Source organism: Arachis hypogaea, chromosome 15 (genome assembly GCF_003086295.3).
Source record: "Arachis hypogaea cultivar Tifrunner chromosome 15, arahy.Tifrunner.gnm2.J5K5, whole genome shotgun sequence".
Taxonomy (NCBI): domain Eukaryota; kingdom Viridiplantae; phylum Streptophyta; class Magnoliopsida; order Fabales; family Fabaceae; genus Arachis; species Arachis hypogaea.
The window spans coordinates 156,975,838-156,990,901 of NC_092050.1; the positions used below are offsets into that span (position 1 = coordinate 156,975,838).

The window sequence follows — 15,064 nt, forward strand, 5'->3', positions numbered from 1 at the left end:
AAACTAAAATTTGTCTCGGATGTGCCAAACATTGTCCAACTAATTAGGTGCTACCACCTATAAATTCCTATGCATATGCTTTAACATTGAGCAAAGCTTGTTTTATATATAATTTGTTGGATTCATTTCTTATTTTTAAGGTGCATTTAGTTTACGGTAAAAAATATGATAGATTTATTTTGATTGAAAAATTTTATGTGAATATTCACGTATCAAATTAAATTATGAAGTTTGTACTTTATTTTATTCTTTAACAAGACATACCATAATAGGTCTTTTTTTAGAAAAAAGACATAGATCCGATTTTTTAATTCGAAGACACATAAGTTTTTTATTAATTGAAAATAAAAAAATGTTTCTTACTTTTTAAAATATGAGACATTTAAGTCTCTTCGTCCAATATATAAGGATAAATTAATCTCCTAAAAGAACTTAAATGTCTTGTATTTTAGAAAGTGAATGATATTTTTGTATTTTTAATTAATCGAAAACTTATTTATTTTTAAAATAAAAAGTCAGAGACCTATTTATCATTTATTCGTCTTTTTATATAGAAATAAACATTCATAATTTCATATAGTCTCCGTTTAAATTTGTATTTTTTAAGAATTCATACATTAGTAACTAAAGAAAATTAAATTTACCGTTTAAAGATATAAACCAATGTCTTAAAATTAAACAGTTATGACAACAGGAGTGGAGTATTCAGCCTCACATATGGAGAAGGAAAGTGGGACATGGTTATGATGAGAAAAGTCCCTTATTCAGAAAGAAGAAAGTGAATTTGACAGTGTGGATGTAAATGCAATCAATTTAAGTGTGTGTTGCATGTTACATATATATTACAAACAAAAAAACACTACTTGGATGTGGAGAACAGATCAGAGGAAAAAGACCATGCACTGCCACATTGCTCAATCACGGGTCCGCAAACAAATTTCTTTTAATGTGGTAGCTAAGTTCATTATTAAGCTTGCAATATGGTTAAAAACAATGTGTTTAATTATTTCACGACTTTAATTTTAATGATCTAATAATATAAAATATTTTACACAGTCGTGTAATTATAACTATTTTTTTAAATGATCATTTACATAATTAATATAAAAGGTAGTTATTTTTATATAACATTTATGTGATTTAATGTACGTATAAAATAATTTTATACTGATAATACATTAAAATTAAATTCATTATTTCACTTCCTTCGCGAATTCTTCTTTATTTTTAACAAATAAACAAAAATGAATTCTACACTGATCATCTTATCACGAATTCACAATTGAAGCAAGTTATTGAAGTTGACTATCTAATGGACAATAAGAATCAAGCTCGTGTTGTTGTGAGTTTGATTATAAAATTGTGACAAGCTAACTAAGTTTAAATAATGATAAAAAATAATAAATCATACAGCTATGATTTTTCTCATATCTCTGACTCGGACTTCATACAAAATAAACCCAGAGGAACATATGGCACTAATTATGCCGTATATAAATATAATCTTTTCTAGAAACCAAGTTTCATTCTTGGACAAGCTAACTATATATCATTCAAAAATAAAATCCATTATAATGCCGTTAATTATATAAATATAAATATAATTCTATATGTATAGTAGGACATACAATTTTATTTTAGTTTTTTGCTGTAGAATTAAAAGATATATGTTAAGAATGAAACTCCAGTGTAATTAGCAGTTAGTTCAATTTCTGTTCTTAGAAAATAAAGGCTTTAAAATGTTAACTCAAAATGTTTTAAACTGTGACCCTCGTGATAGCTATTGGTCCAAAAGAGTTGAACCTTGAACTCTCAACTCTACTTTATTTGAAGGTTATTAGTTAATTAACCTTGTTTAATAAAAAGTATCAGAAAGATTAAAAAAAAAAAAATTAAAAAGTGCTCCTTTATGATTTTTTTTTTTTTAAATCATAGTTGCGCAACCCAAAAGTAGTTGAGTTTAATTAATTAATGAACTGCCTTTACCTGTCATACAAGTAACTAACTTAGTGCCATGCTGGCATGTTAGTTCTAACTAACTAACTCTAATCTAACTACAGTTAGCTTGGTTCACATGTAAAGCTCAGGATTGAGCTCCTCTTTCATCCAATATTATCAATTAAGGCTTATATAGGCTATAGAATATAGATTGAATAGCCTATTGTTAGCTTCAAACGTTATATCGAGACACAATGATATTAATTAATGACCCTTCAACCATAGGCTTATTGGAAGGTTTTACAATCTTCTATTAAACTAATGGAGATATTAAAAGAAATGCCACCACCCATATAACGACGATAAAAATAATTTTTATTAAAGTTGTTTATTTAGCCACAATTAAAATACGTATTTTAAAAAATATGGGTTAATAATAAAAATATAAATTATAAATAAAATTGAATCAATAAATATATTAGAAGATCTAAGAGAAAAAATAATTAAATTATTTAAATTAATAAACTAAAAATTAATGATTCTAACTAATATTAATTCAAACGACATTAAATTTCTTAAATTAATACAAAATGATTGTTTCCAAAATCTCAATTCCACAATAAATTTTATTCAAGGTATTCAAAAATAAAATAAAAATTGTTAGACTAAAAACAAAATAATTAATAATAAGAATCGGTAGATTAAAATATAAATTTTTAAAAATCAGAGAAAATTATTAAAAGAATTAAAAAAATTATAAATAAAACTTCAACTCTTAAAAAATTATTAATTTTCAAAATAAAAAATATAAAAAATGATAATGAAATAAATACAGAAAAATAATATTAATGGTGATATTCATAGTCGAAAAATAGGAGATAATATAAAATATATATTAAAAATAAGAGTTAAAGAACTCATGTATTTATACACAAATATATATTAACTAATTTAATAGAGTGTACATAATATTTTTGAATATCTACATATTTTATTTTAATAGATTTTAATCTTCAGATTTCCATTGGTTTGGAGTCACCTATTAATTTTTATTTTGTCAGATTTTGGCTTTTTGTTTATCTGGCCTATTAAGATTTAGGTCCAGCCCACATTACTAATACGAAACGAGTAACCCACAGATTTTCTGGACGGCCCAACAGTGGCAAATCCAATCCGTGTGGTCTCATCCAAACTGCTCGGACCGACTTGGGAAACAAATTAATATTAGATTTGCCTTAACTTCATTTAATTTGTTTATAAATATTAGAAGAGCATTTAATTTATTTCCCTATTAATATTAGATTTGCCTTAACTTCATTTAAATTAATATTAACTAAGTCAATCCAAAAATATTAGATTGGTTACAAAGTTTAAAATTTAAAGATAAAATAATACAAAGGGAACAAAAACTAATAAATAAAGATAAGATAACATCGGTAAGTCGTCGTTGTTCATCCCTCCTTCCTCACCTCCATTCACACCGTTGTTCATCCCGATGATTCTCCTTCCATGTCCAAAATTCGCCATCGTCGATCTCCGATCCATGTCCAAAACTCGCCGTCGATGCCGGAAACAGTCGTTCCGACGCATCATAACGTCGCCGTTCAGACGCAGTCAAAACACTGCGGCCCGTGCACGCCGCCGCAGCCTGACTATGCGCCGCTGTCCCAGTCTGTGCAGACACAGCCGTAAATAGCAACCTGTCTTTCCCTCACCTAGTCGTGGATTGAGAAATTTAATATACATGTTAGATGTTGTGGTCAACCCATAATATGCCGGATGGTCATTTTAGTATGTATGCGAATGGTTATTTTAATTCTTACGTGGATGGTTATTTGATTGGAATGAGTTTAGTTAGATACAATTAAAACATGCTGGATGTTCAATTCACTAGGTATGCAAATGATTATTTTTATCCTTAAGTGGATGATTACCCTGAAATGTCGATGAGGGTCCTTCTTGACGAACCAGCGGCGGTGGGGAGGATTCCGGCGGCGACGATCGGGGCTGGTTGGTGACCAAGGAATGGCGTGAAGAACTCAAGAGGCAACAATGATGTCCGGTGAGGGCTAGTTGGTGAGGCGACGATGGTAGAGAGTTTAGGAGAGAAGTTCATGCTTTGGTAAATTAGGGTATGATGGATGGTTAAAATTTTTAAATTATTGAATGAAGTCTTTTGATTGGATAATTTAGGTGGAGTATTTTTTTTAACTTCATTAGGTCAAATTTTCAATTCTGTTGTTCAGATTTTTTGCTGTTTATTTAGTGGAGGCGTTGATTGATATTGGCTTATAAAAGTTATATATGCGGTTTATATGTAAAAATTTAAGAAATAAATATTATCGCGTGATTTAAAAAATAAAAAGTATATATATATAATTCTAAAAAATTTAAAATTAAGATTAAGATGTATAGATAAATTTTACATTATTTTTGTTGTGCAAATTAACATGCATGATGAGGTAAATAAGAGAATAATTTTTGTGTGAATATAGTAGTTGTAACATATGTATAGCATGTGTTTGTAATGTTTATTGATGAACATTAACTATAAATATTTTTTTTTTCGAACACAAATTAAATAACAGTATAACTCCTTGTAATTCTTACAAATTTAAGAACTTTTTTTATACATTTTAGGAGTTTATAGATTTGCACTAAAATAATTTAAATATTAAAATGTTAATATTAGAAAAAAATTAAAAATATTTTAAAAATAAAAGGTTTTAAATTAAAATGTAACTAATTAAAATTCAATCAGTTTATTTAAGAAATGTTATAACTTTTTAAACCAATATCAATCAATTAAATAAAATAGGATAAGAAAAATATAAGTATTATTTACAATTTAATTTAAAATATTATATTTTAAAATTTAAATATAAAATTTAAATATTTTCATAAATTATTACAGTCTATTGTGGTTTATATGTTAAATTATTTTTTCATAAATGACTATTGTCTTAAGTAGTTTATGATTTTAGTTGATATTTAAGTATACAAATTTTAAAACTTTTACATCCTAATTTATATAAAATAAGTACAGAACTAAAATGTAGTTATTTTTAAAAATATAATAATAGAGTACTTTTGACTTGTAGTTATCGCAAGATAAACTTATCGGAGAGGAAATGCGCCACCAATTTTCTTTGATGGGCTACATTTAAAAAGAACTTTTACTAAATTAAATTTAAAAAATAACAAAAAATAATTAAAAGAAAAAGAACAAAAAACAAACCCCACATTGTTGCTGCTCTTTGAAAGCCTTCATCTCAAAACAGTTAGGACATTGATCACAAATGATACTTGAATTTTCTCAACATTCATACGGAGGAGGCGGAGGCGGAGGCTGAGGAGCTAGAACATAAAGCCACGAGGTGATAACTGAAAATTGGAATTTTTTAAGAAAAAAAAAATTAAAATACCAAGAAATCGAAAATTGTTGTAATTAATAAATAATAAATAAAACAAAATTCTAATTGTTTATATTTTTTAATTTTTTTTTAAAAAATTTTATTTAGATTATTTACTATTTGCTTTAAATACTTGTTCCTCTAACCATTTTAGTCTTATGATTTTGATATAAGGCAATAAATACTTATAAAATATAATTATATACATTAATTAATATTTATGTAGCTCAGGCAAATTACCACATCCAAATTTCAAGAACATAATAAGTGAATGTGAATCCATAAGCGTGAACAATAAAAAAAATTAACATGGAAAACAAATACAAATATAACTACAAAGTAAAAATCCATAATTTACCACAATACACTAGCAACTATACAGTTACGATTTTGTAATAAAAAATATACAAATAAATTGTGGTCTATTATATTGTAATGCATTATAATAGGCTTCAGCATTGTTGGCTTGTTGCTATACATGAAATGTGATAGAGAACAGTAAGCTCTAGAATGAATAAATTAATTCAAATTTAACTTGTGTATTCACTAAAGCCTTTACTCAATGTTTTCAACTTGGATTGCGAAATGAATTAAAATAGGTTTTAACAATGTCCAAAATGTGATGATGATCTCTTCTTTAAGATGAGGCAGAAATTGAGATTATTGAGGTCAGCAAGGCACTCAGTTGAAAGGGCAAAGAAGGAATTCATGAAAAAATCATCAATTAGATCAACTTTTGCCACACCAACCAGACTGCAATTTTCCTCAATTCCAATCTCTTCCCTCTTCTATTTTTTTGTCATCCTTTGATTCTTTAGATGTCAACACTGTTTTCACCATTAGTGGTGGAGCCTTATAGATACTCCCAGCAGAAAACAAGAACTTGGCCTTGAATTCAAAATCAATCTAGCTTATTACAAAGATGATTGTAATAATTTAAGCTCAATTCCCACTGTTGATGTAAGAATCATTTTGCTGTAGAGTTCAAAGATTGTAATATTCTATAAAATTAAATTGGTTACCTTGCCAGATTCTTGATTAATAGTTCTTTGGAATGCTTCTGGCACTATATCAATCTTCGAGAATGGGGCAGTGGCAACCCCAGAAACTTGGTTGTAAAACTACTTAGTGGTGGAATATAGTGTTTCAAGGTCAAATGAAACAAAAAGCTCATTAATGTTATCTGTGGCGACCTTTGCAACAGAACCAGTTCCACTCCACCTTGTGGATCATATTCAAAATCAGGATACCTTGAAATGCCAAGCTTGCACGCCCTTTGTGTCTTGAAACTAACAGTGTAAGACTCACCTTTTGAGGGCTTAATGGTGGTTGTGCTTGTAGTGGAGGATGTAGAAGAAGAAAATATAATGCTTCTGCTTCTTCTTCCTCTTCTAAGGTTGTAAAATTTGCATGGAATTGGTGCACTTTTAAGGAGTTCATTTTACAGCTCCTAGTGTGTCTATAACAGCGTAATTTTTTTTTAAAAAAATCCAAAATCTTTTGAGGCCAATAAAAGAACAAGAGGCGGCGAATCTTTTATCTTCTTCACTTGGGGTCCTTCCTTTGTGCGATCAGTAGCCAAAGTTAAGGGATTGCATCAATATATTTTTATTTTTGAGTATAAAACAAAATGGTCTATGCCACCTCTATTCCCCTGAAAAATGAAGGATCTTCTTTTTTTTTTTTTGGTCAGTAAAAATGAAGGATCTTCCAAATAAGCAGTTTTTACCATGAAACCATTTTACCCATATCTTGAACAACACAACCAAATATTTAAACTGGACTTGGTGAGGTGCGCCAGGCCCTTGCAATAGTGCAACGCATGGGCGACGCCTGAGAGGCCCAGTAGCAAGCTACTGTGTTGGCCACTCGCCCTCAAAAAATAAATTTAATATCGCGTGAGCCAATGGCCCACATATCAGATATTAAACTGATAAGAACAGATACTACACTTGATCTTAGCCAAAAGGCCGAGAAAGGTATGAGTTGTTCAGTATAGCCATGCTCTTTTTATATCAAAGGCTGTGGTTCTTGTTCGCTCCAGCCCGATGTGGGCTACCTCACTAGCAACGCAATTACACGCAGCACACAACAGAGGCTATCTCACTAGTGTGTTGTGTGTGTGTCTCTGTTTCGTTGTTACTTTCATGCTTAAATTATAAATCCCATTGAGTATGAAGATTGAAGAAGAAGAAAAGGTTAGGAATGCCCATAGAAAGAGTGGTAGTGATTCATAATTGTAATTAGACTATTCTTGGTATAAATGATAACACACACATATATAAATAAGAGTTATATGCTTAAAAAAGTCCTATGAATTGAGAGGTTAATTAATTTTGAATATTATTTTAAATGAACTTCAGCTAATTGTAGAAAAATCTTGACATTATATTTTGTAGTATCCAGCCTACATAGGTCATACAAGATGCAATGGCATTTCAGGTTTTTAACCCTTGTCATGATAATATTATATCCACAAGTTAATGATTGTTTCCTTTGAAAAGCAAAATATAATGTCATCCACACGTCTGCTCCAAGTTCTTTGGCATATAAATTTTTCATTATGTTTGAGAACATGGGAGGTGATAATGCCATAATATAGCATGGAATCATAATGAATAATCTTTTGTCCCTCTTCTAAACTATATTTTTTTTTGTTGGATAATATAACCAAGCTATATGAAGTAATGTTAATAATAGTAACTTTTTTAAACATTCATACTTATCACAGATTCTTAGACAGGGTCTAAGAGGACTCCTTAAACAACTTTAGATAGGATTCAAGTGAACAAATTCGCGATGAACCTATAGTATTAGTAGGCTAAATTATTTTTTTTTTCCCTTCCACTACACACATTCACTCACTATTAACATTTAACTATTAAGTGCTGAATGATTTTTTTTTTGTCATGGTTTGGGTTGGACAAAGCCAACCCGCACCGGGAGAAAAACCAGGACAGACCAAGAAAGCCCAGAATGATAAAAACCAGTACAAACTTAACTCCACTTGCAGCTGAAGCCTAGCTCAATTGGTAAAATCATGTCTCTGCACCCGATTTGAACCTTGCCAAATGTGCCAAGTGTTGAATATGAGCTCTTTAGTGTTGTGTGAATGTGTTGTGGTACTTAAAATTGGGAGTTGTCCAATCCATTTGACAAAAAAAACTCCACCTAATACTTTCTACTAGCAAATTGAATTGATTACAAATTCAGAAGTATTAAGAGCCGGTTTGGGAAGTAACAGAAGCTACTTTTTCTGACTTTTGAATTATGAAAAGTTACAGTACATGTGTTTGGTATTATTTTAAAAACAATTTTTAACCTTCCAAAAATTAATTCATAGCTTTTCGAAAAAGTAGAAATATATGACTTATCCTCCTCCATAAGTCATTCTATCATTTCCGTAAAACAAAATGACCTCAAAACAAAAAAATCTATTTTCATTCTTGGCTCTGTAAAAAAATTCTGAAAATACTGGCCCCCACCACCATTTTCACCCAAGGTTCCATATGCTAGAAGCATTGGCCTTCCATCATCATTTTCACCTAATGATTTATCTGCTGAAAATATTGACCCTCCACCACCGTTTTAAAATAACGTTCCATCTGAACCATCTATTGCATATATTCCTTCCAGGTTTTTTTTTTTATCATTTTACCACTCTATTTTTATTATTAAATTTGTATTTAACATTGTGTGTGGTATAAAATCTCAGTTTTAATTTTATTTTTTTCCATGTGATTTTATTTTTATATAGCTGCTATTATTTTTATAGTTAGTTATAGCAAGTTCTTGACCCCAATAAAAGAAGAGAAAAATCTAATAGAAGTAGAAAAAATAAAAAAACAGCAACAAAATATACATTGACACACATTTCACATTTATTTTTTATTTTTATCTACCATATCATACACAATAAAATAGCAAACAGTAACTACACAATAATTTCTTTGGCATTGCCATCAAGATTATTGTGAATTAAAATTTTATTACTATTTACCACGTACAAAAATACCATTATGAGTGAAGATGAAGTAGAAGAACCAGTTTCTACCTAAAAAATAGAACTAATAAGAAAGCAAATAAAAAAGTAATTGCCTAAACAATTGTAATTTTAGTGATTAGATTATAGAAAATCAACATTCAATATTAAAAAGTATTTTTTATCATCGTTGTTTTAATATTCATAAAAAAAATGATATTTTTTGAGTTATTTATCCAAACGCTACAACTTTAAAATAAGTACTTCTATAATTAAAAATTCAAATACAAAATAACTTATTTATAAGCTGCTATTAATAAAAATCCTTATACTTTAAGTCTTTTTTTAAAAGAGCTTATTTAAATTGTTTTGCCTAAATAATTTAAAAAGATATTAATCCCATTTATATGATATATGGGATTAAACTAATATGTCCGTTGTAGTGTTCATTAACTTCAAAAATTTGGCATAGCCCATCTTTCTTTTTGGTTGGGAGCATATCCCATCTAAATTGGTTTATTTGTTTTTTGGCCAAAGGAAGACAAATTTTTTTCCCTAGAGATGGTAACGGGACGGATATATAAAAGCAAATTTCAGCACTTTTTGATCCCGTCTCATTCTGTTTATTTTACGAATGAGATAGATATTCGTAAGAAGTTGTATTGCTGTCCTTAAATTTTACTATTGCAATATCTTCTTGGATCAAACAGCTATTATGCACGTAAGAATAAATACCTGTATGTTTTCAAATATCTTCAAAACATGTACATGAAGTCTGACTAAAAATAAAGGACAAAGTAATTTCTAATTATTAACTTTGAGATATAAAGGTTTTTCCCTCTAAGATAATATTTGAAAATATTGTTTTCAATTCTTAAACTCTAGAGACAACTTGTTGAATTGGTGATTTGTTATAGACCATTTTCATCTATCATCTATTCATCAGCTATAGTGATAAATGGTGATAGCTAATTGTTATAGAGTATATCATATGCATTTCGCAATTAAAATATTTTTAAAATGATTAGTTTGTATTATTTTAAAATATTATAAAAGAATTGTGATCCAGCAAAAAGAGCATGGGTCCAATAATAATAATGCTAATGATCATAATCATATCATTTCAGTAGAACAAGTCACCATTGCAAATTGAAGGCATTCCAGCTTCCTGATGAAGTGCACCGTAGACTGTACTATATATGATCCTCTCAAACTTAGCTAAGGTCACTATATATATGCATATGCAGACAAATAATCCATATTATTATTATCATCTTCATTTATCTCCTATTGTATATAATTACAGATACATACCACAGTCCACACCAATATTTTATAAAACGTCATAACAATATGCATGATAGATGTAGATTAGATTATAATATATGAACCTTTCATCCATTGCATCACGCAACTCTACAATCATGTGGATAAACCAAAAAATATATACTCAAATTATCTCTGTATTGATAAAAAGATCTTTAAATTTTGTTATCAATAAAAATAATTTTAAATAATTTTAAAAATGTAAAAACTATCCAATCATAAAAAAAAACCTCCTACTTTATTAATAGAAAAACGTGATATGAGTACTAACGATAATAAACATCTTCCCAAAAATTTAAACTAATACCATGTATGATACCACTCATCCCAAAAGTTTCAGCTGATAGGAAAAGGTAACACTAATGATTATATCTCTAATACTCTCTAAACTTCCATTGTACATATTGTATAAATATTCCATTGGCTCCTCATACTTTTCCTTTATATTAATGTAGAATGCTCAGACTCTTAATATACAGATGTATATTTTTTTTTATCACATTTTAAAAATATTTTTATCAATAATAAAATTTAAATATATTTTTATTATTATCATATTTTCATATTAGCTAATATTAAGTAAAACGTAAACACATCACCTCATCTTTATAGTGACTTGACGGATCTTTAATTTAATATAATATTTCGATTGTAACAGAAAACAATTTAAGTATCTCTTAAAACATGCCGGCTGGATCAATGTCCATGTCAAATTCTGAAATTTAATTAATTTATTGACATTATATAACTGCAATAATTGACTTATATCATCATATTTTTATATCATAGCTAGAGAGCTAACCTTAGGAGTGTTAATTATAAATAAAACTTCCTTTTTAAGCTTTTGGTCAAGAAGCTTTGATTGATCGATCGTGATATGCATGCAAATTAAATGACACACGAATCAATTGATGGTTAATTTTTTATTATGTGTTAGGTGAATGTGAAGAGAATAAGGAGATTGATTGAGAAAAATGCTCTAGAAAGAAATGCATATGTGTGAAATCAGCTTAAGGTACAGAAAGATGTATAATTAACATCTCAAATAAATAAATAAAGGAAAAGAAATGGACATATACCAAATTTTCAGATGAAATATAATGCGACCATTAATTTGATATATGGAACTGTCATTCTCTTCATCCTTCAATGACAATGCCACAAACGGAACAAGAAACATGCATGCACCTCATTGGCTTTTGTTTTTAAACCGAGATTATATTATGATAATTAACACCAACGGGTTGGTTTGAGTGTTAAATGGTTCGAATTTGTTTAAACTAAGTTTTGAATTCAAAGCCTAGCATATGCACTTATTCTCATTGGGAGATTCACCCAGGCCACCAGAGTTAGAAATGCGACACACATTAGTTGGGGCAAAATTTCACTGACGACCAAAAAGAAAAAATATTATGATAATTAGCCTTTAATATATGCTTTTTTTATTATTATATGTTAAAAAATAATTGTTCTTTAATAATAATAATAATAATAATAATAATAATAATAATTGAGGATCTTGTTAACTTTATTCCAAACAAAAATAATAATAGTGCATCCAACCATCTCTAGATGCCTAGATAATTAGTGTATGTTTGATTTAGCGTTCATGAATGTATATTTAAAAGTTTTAAATATTGGACTAAATTTATTTGGATGATTTTTTTTAACATGATTTTTTACTCTCAAACGTTTACTTGAAATAATATTTTGTAGCTTTTGTTTTCAATTCTTACCGTTGAGAATTAATTGTAAAAATTTATTCTCCCAACTACCCATCTATCTTCACCTTCTTAAGTCATTTTTATTTTATTTTTTAATTATCCTTCTTCATCTTTTCTGCATACAAGGTCAATCATCTTCATTTTATTTCTCAACTATCCTTTTTCATCTTTTATTTTTATTTTATTTTATGCATTTTATTATTATTTTTGTTTAATTTTATAAATTTATTTACTTTTTATTATTATAGTTTATAATTATTAGACATTATCAATAATGTGTATATATATTTAATATTATGTATAATTTATTATAATATGCATATAATATTTAAGATAATATTTTATATAATAATATATTATAATTTAAAATCTTCTAATATAAAAAATTTTTAAATAATAATATTAAAAATTTAATATAATTTTTATCCTTTTATAATTTCATATCTAAAAATGATTTTAATCTTTGTTATCCAGATAATATTTTATCAACTATAATTACTTTTGAATCAAAATATCTAAATATAAATCACGTTAAAATAAATTCAATTTTAATCAAAATCAATTTTAGTATAGTCAAATTAAACTTAATTTCAGTTTATAAAAACTAAACCAAACACACGCTTATAATTGTCCTTTCAAAAATTTATCTAATTAATGTAATTAGGTTGCTAATTATAAGTGGACCATATAATTGTCCTTACTCGTTTTAAACTGATTTTAATACTGTATTGCAGATCATCATATCGTATTTGGACATACACACAACACTGAATTAAAATAAAATTGGATGACATATTATTGGGCCCTAATAAACTTTGGGTTATAGTTTGGGATTTACTGTACTAACCTTCAAATTGACTGATATAAGATAAAATTCGAATTTCTAACATTTTAAGTGGATAAATAAGTTGATTAGTTATCGACTATATGATTTAGTTTGATTTAATTCCTTTGAAAGGACTTCGAAATTTAAGTTCACGAGAAGTATTAGTATTCAATATTAATTAAGGATTAGTTTTGATTGCGTAAGTCTGATTCACATCTTACTTAGACAACAGGACAAAGTCCAAAATAATTTCGATAGTCAGAATTGTCACACTTTATTAACAATTCAATATGCTAATATGCTAAATTTCTGTAACTATTAGTCAATACTCCATACATATAATTGTTTTGGAATTTATTTTTCATGTTACTGTGAAATTCAATAGTGGCATAGCCGCCACCAGATATTCCTACTTTTAATTAAATCCTTGATCCTTTTGATTTAGGGATTCAAACCTTTAAGTAACTTTCCAAAGAGGTATTTATTCAATATATAAGAACATATATTCATAGATTGATTATCTTCTTATTGGGTGAAGAAAAGTCTTCAGTCCTATAATTAAAATATTAATATGGATCGGATTAACTACATGAGAGGCAAACAACATGTTGAATAATACAATTGAATTTTTCCCTTTAATTAAGTATACTATTTAATAAATTAGAATGATCTTTATATAAATTAACAAAAAGTTTCAGAAAATAAATTTTTTTAGTAAAAAAACTACTAAAATTGATTATGTTTAGCTTTATTTAATATATTCTAGAATAAATAAATATTAAATAATATAAATTTAGATTAATCGAATTAATATTTTGTCTTTCTATTATTACTCTATATTATTAAAGGTAAGTAGCTATAACGGCCGCACCACCCATAAACCACCGAACTCTAATATTTTATTAGTTTTTAACTTTTTATACAAAAAGAAGAGACATATTGATATGCTTCTGCAAATTCATGGCCCAACTAAAAATTCATATAATAAATAATTTAATAATTATTCTTCATATGTCATATGGAAACAAAGCCAGCATTCATGGAGCACAAAAAGATGCCTTATCTAAAACCGAAAAGCTCATATATATTCCTCCATCAATCATCCAACAAGTAAATAAATCCAAACAATAAAACGCAAAACTAAGGTAACAATTAAAAATAAAAGAAAAGAGAGAGAACAAGAAATGTATAGAAGATTCAAGAACAACAAGAGAATGAGAAGAAGCTAACAGATATGGTATTATGTTTTCCCTTTTATTTCTCTATCTAAACCGAAAGTGATGTTTTGCAAGTGGATCGTTTCTCACTTTACACGTGAATAAAAAAAAAATCAAATATCTTTTTAAAAAAATATTTAACTTGTTTTTTATACGGTGAAAATTCAGGTGCAGTTCACTTCACGTGAAATTGTTAGTTGAGAGCTGTTATATAAAAATTTAGTCAAATTAGTCAAATCATCTAACGACTCTCAACTATTAACTTTACGTGAAGTCGACTGCACCTGAGTTTTCACCTTTTTATATTTATTAACATTTTCTATTTATAATACGAGACACATATTAAACAGAGTCTCTGTATATATAGTATATATACCATCTGATCATTACCTCTTATAAACATGTAAAATTAAAAAGATAAATAAAAAAAGAAAGGAAATTAAACCTAGCTATACTCTTCATCCTAATAAATCATATATATGATGGGTATATATGTACAACATGAAAAAAGTGAAAAAGAAAAATATAGAAGGAAACTAAAATAAAAAACACAAGAAAATAACGTAACAACTATATAATAATAATGTGTAGTACTAGCTACCTCAATCTTTGAATGTTGAAGAGAATAGAAAAGTAGG

General features: G+C 27.7%; 1 non-coding gene across 1 annotated transcript; it reads right to left on the bottom strand.

Annotated features, from left to right (window-relative positions):
• Positions 1–7,138: 7,138 nt before the first annotated feature.
• LOC112752633 (U2 spliceosomal RNA) lies at positions 7,139–7,334 on the bottom strand. The gene has a single exon (XR_003177060.1). It is a non-coding gene; the product is annotated as a U2 spliceosomal RNA (small nuclear RNA).
• Positions 7,335–15,064: the final 7,730 nt, after the last annotated feature.